Source organism: Coregonus lavaretus (genome assembly GCF_964263955.1).
Source record: "Coregonus lavaretus genome assembly, chromosome: 4".
In the NCBI taxonomy this organism is placed as follows: Eukaryota; Metazoa; Chordata; class Actinopteri; order Salmoniformes; family Salmonidae; genus Coregonus; species Coregonus lavaretus.
The window spans coordinates 13,049,802-13,054,599 of NC_139991.1; the positions used below are offsets into that span (position 1 = coordinate 13,049,802).

General features: G+C 42.4%; 1 pseudogene across 1 annotated transcript; it reads left to right on the plus strand.

The window, feature by feature from the left end:
- Positions 1 to 641: 641 nt before the first annotated feature.
- Positions 642 to 3,973, plus strand: LOC311127157 (GTP-binding protein RAD-like; annotated as a pseudogene). Its single transcript has 4 exons — positions 642 to 996; positions 1,518 to 1,588; positions 3,286 to 3,490; positions 3,620 to 3,973. The product of its transcript is annotated as a GTP-binding protein RAD-like (transcript).
- Positions 3,974 to 4,798: the final 825 nt, after the last annotated feature.

Here is a 4,798-nt window from a genome sequence, read left to right on the forward strand (position 1 = left end):
TTTTTTACCGGAAGCCTAGCCAACTAGTCAACTATCTAGTAAACCCTTCAGATACGAGGTTGGTGTCTTTTTTGAACAAAATTTAACGTACTACTAATATAATAAGAAGAGACGTGATTATCAGAGGCAAACCCTGCCTCATGGTGACGTCACTCGCTCGGCTACTAGATAAATATGGGGCTCCGTACCGTGCACTGGATCAAACCGAAACTTCCCTTCATTGAGTGACCACGCTAACGAAAGGATTGGATTGCCTGGTTCAGGATTTTGGAATACCTCAGACGCACATCAAATGTAAGTTTGCTTATGGAATTGAATGATTTTGCAGTCGTGATAATCATTAATTATTCTATGGCAGTTTCAAAACATTTTAGTCCAACTTCAATTTTAACATTGCTCAATGCTCCATCAAACCTTAGTTAATACTATAGGATACAAGCACATTATTGTCTTAAATTAATTTGTTCAAATAAATATTACACAAAAGTTCATATAAGTTGCGGCCTAATAAAGGATTTTTAAAAAATCAACACCTAGACTAGGCATAGTGATGAGAAATGCATTATTTGTCAGTTGGCTGCTTTTCATGTTAACAGCAGAATCTTACTAAAGAGCACATCTATTTAACAGACAAAAAAGTAATGACTTTGAATTAAGGTGAGAAATTGCGGAACATGGACAAAAGGAGTGGGAGCATGCCGTTTCCAATGCACTTGCAGAACCTGCACAGAAGAAGTATGCCAGTGGACGACCGCGAGATGCGCAAGGCGCAAACTGGAGAGCTGTCCAAAGTCATGCGCTGCTCGTCCTACACCCCCGGTGAAGGTCACTGAGACAGCTGTGTATCGGACTCGTCCGATTCCGTTATCTCCTCCGGCAGCGACTCCGGGGGACAGGTGTACAAGGTGGTTCTCCTCGGTGAGCAGGGTGTCGGAAAGTCTAGCCTGGCACTTATTTTCGGTGGAGTCGAGGATGGTCACGACTGCGACGAGACAGGTGAGTGTCTGATGACCATTACTGATGATGATGGTGTTGAAGTTTGTATTGCATTAAGAATACACCACAAAGCAATACTTTTTTTAAACAAAGAAAAGAACTGTTTGACTGTAGCTGTTCTCAGCACCCCATTAAAGCTAATGCACATAGGCTCCAAACTAAGTAAATATAGGATTGGTTTCCATATAATCTTGGCACACAGGCTGAAGAACATTGATTATTGCTTATTTCCATCCAGTCAGTAATGCGCCACACATATCAAAGTACTGCTGTTGACATATACAGCCACAGAGATAGTGGATGGGAGTTATGAAAATCAATGACTGAGGGAAGGAGACAGTAATGCACTGTAATACCCATCACATATATAGGTTAATTGAGAGTTAATAACTGTACTAAAGGCATCATGAAATGGGAAATAGAAATGGGCAATAGTGAGTGAGACCTCACACTTGACCCAGTTAGTGGGTTTATAACATTGTGGCCAGGAGTATTTATCTGTCTGCTTGCTTTTGTTTCAGGAAACACATATGACGGATCGATCGAAGTAGACGCGGAGGAGGCGTCCATCTTGTACGACATTTGGGAACAGGTGAGGCATATAATGCAAATTATGCAATTTCGGTTTGACTCTCAGTAAAATTGGTCTTAGTCATAGCATATAATTTGATGTACTGCGTAGTGCTCTAATGCTGATGTATAATATCATACAGTGGGGGGGAAAAGTATTTAGTCAGCCACCAATTGTGCAAATTCTCCCACTTAAAAAGATGAGAGAGGCCTGTAATTTTCATCATAGGTACACGTCAACTATGACAGACAAATAGAGAAAAAAAAATCCAGACAATCACATTGTAGGATTTTTTATGAATTTATTTGCAAATTATGGTGGAAAATAAGTATTTGGTCACCTACAAACAAGCAAGATTTCTGGCTCTCACAGACCTGTAACTTCTTCTTTAAGAGGCTCCTCTGTCCTCCACACGTTACCTGTATTAATGGCACCTGTTTGAACTTGTTATCAGTATAAAAGACACCTGTCCACAACCTCAAACAGTCACACTCCAAACTCCACTATGGCCAAGACCAAAGAGCTGTCAAAGGACACCAGAAACAAAATTGTAGACCTGCACCAGGCTGGGAAGACTGAATCTGCAATAGGTAAGCAGCTTGGTTTGAAGAAATCAACTGTGGGAGCAATTATTAGGAAATGTAAGACATACAAGACCACTGATAATCTCCCTCGATCTGGGGCTCCACGCAAGATCTCACCCTGTGGGGTCAAAATGTTAACAAATCCTGCAGTGCCAGACGTGTCCCCCTGCTTAAGCCAGTACATGTCCAGGCCCGTCTGAAGTTTGCTAGAGTTTATTTGCATGATCCAGAAGAGGATTGGGAGAATGTCATATGGTCAGATGAAACCAAAATAGAACTTTTTGGTAAAAACTCAACTCGTCGTGTTTGGAGGACAAAGAATGCTGAGTTGCATCCAAAGAACACCATACCTACTGTGAAGCATGGGGGTGGAAACATCATGCTTTGGGGCTGTTTTTCTGCAAAGGGACCAGGACGACTGATCCGTGTAAAGGAAAGAATGAATGGGGCCATGTATCGTGAGATTTTGAGTGAAAACCTCCTTCCATCAGCAAGGGCATTGAAGATGAAACGTGGCTGGGTCTTTCAGCATGACAATGATCCCAAACACACCGCCCGGGCAACGAAGGAGTGGCTTCGTAAGAAGCATTTCAAGGTTCTGGAGTGGCCTAGCCAGTCTCCAGATCTCAACCCCATAGAAAATCTTTGGAGGGAGTTGAAAGTCCGTGTTGCCCAGCGACAGCCCCAAAACATCACTGCTCTAGAGGAGATCTGCATGGAGGAATGGGCCAAAATACCAGCAACAGTGTGTGAAAACCTTGTGAAGATTTACAGAAAACGTTTGACCTGTGTCATTGCCAACAAAGGGTATACAGTATAACAAAGTATTGAGAAACTTTTTTTATTGACCAAATACTTATTTTCCACCATAATTTGCAAATAAATTCATAAAGAATCCTACAATGTGATTTTCTGGATTTTTTTTCCTCATTTGTCTGTCATAGTTGACGTGTACCTATGATGAAAATTACAGGCCTCTCTCATCTTTTTAAGTGGGAGAACATCCACAATTGGTGCCTGACTAAATACTTGTTTCCCCCACTGTATATCACTATAATAACTAATTTGAGCACCTGTAGCTTTTGATTAGATAAGCAATGTAACTAATCTAATTATATTTCTCTTCGCCTTCAGGATAACAGTCAGTGGCTGAAGGAACAGTGCATGAGGATAGGTGACGCCTACATTATCGTCTACTCAGTGACAGACAAGTCCAGCTTTGAGAAGGCGTCAGAGCTACGCATCCAGCTACGCAGAGCTCGCCAGACTGAGAACATTCCCATCATCCTTGTTGGAAATAAGAGCGATCTGGTGCGGTCCAGAGAAGTCTCTGTGGATGGTAAGTGACAGTGATCTTTACCTAGTGCTACTTATTTTAGAATGACTGCTATAGTTAAAGCTAGTATAAAGGTGTTATGCAAAGGCATAATGATGAGGGTGAAGTCACTGTCCCCATGGAACACTATAGATTCTCACCTGCGCCTCCCTTCCTTTTTTTGGCAGAGGGCAGCACCTGCCAATCTACACCACAATGTCAGGGACCTGTTCGAGGGCATCGTCCGGCAGATCCGACTGTGGAAAGACAGCAAGGAGGAGAACGCTCGCCGTATGGGCAAATGCAAACGACGCGAGAGCATCGGCAAGAAGGCCAAGCGTTTCCTGGGCCGTATGGTGGCCCGGAAGAACAAGAAGATGGCCTTCAGACAGAAGTCCAAGTCCTGCCATGACCTTTCGGTCCTCTGAGAGTATAGTATCTGGACTGCTGTTTTCTCTTTGGCCTTCAAGACCAGACGCTGTGTGTTTTTAACACTAACCCCAAGGACTGATAGAGCTGTACAGAAATGATATATTTTATTATATTAATTAAATACAACAGACATGTCCATGATAATGATCTGGCTTTTGAAGTTTCAGTTTTTTTGTTGTTGTCTGTCTTATGTATAGCTGTTGATACTTCTTGTGTATGTATATTCAATCGACCAAGGCTTGTTATTTTCAACCATGAGTTGTAAGATTGCCTTGATAATGGGGGACAGTGTGTTTGGTTCTACTGCATGTAGTGTTGGTCGTGTTGTATATAGCCCTCATGAAAGATTACATTATGGTACACTGTCCTGAAAAGCAATGGAACTGTAAGCACTATGAGGGATTTCACTGCATTCTGTCACCTGGAGTCATTTTCACTTGAAACTGGGTACGCAGGTTCGTACTTTGGCCATGATACTGAGGACAGGAATAATGTGTAATGGGGGTTAGGCCAGGTTTTGGAAAAAATATATGATTCTATTGTCCTAACCTTCAGTCAAGTTGTGAATGAAGAAAGCAATAATAAGTTATATTTGTCATGTGAATTTAATTTAAAGGCAATTAATTAGATCTTCAAAGAGGAATCGGTTCATTCCCTCCCTTTCAGTGTTTCTGTCACATCACGTCACGTCTATCTCTCTGTCTGGAGGGTATGTCTGTCTGTCCTTCTGTCTAGAGGGTATGTCTATCGGGTGGGTCTTTCTGTCTGGAGGGTCTGTGAACAACTCAGCCAGAGGAGGTCCCACTCCCAACATGTGCAAGAAGCACTGAGTTACTAGTCTGAGGAAGAGTACTGTGATCAGGCTCTGTGACGTCCATAGTGACCATCTGGAACTCACGG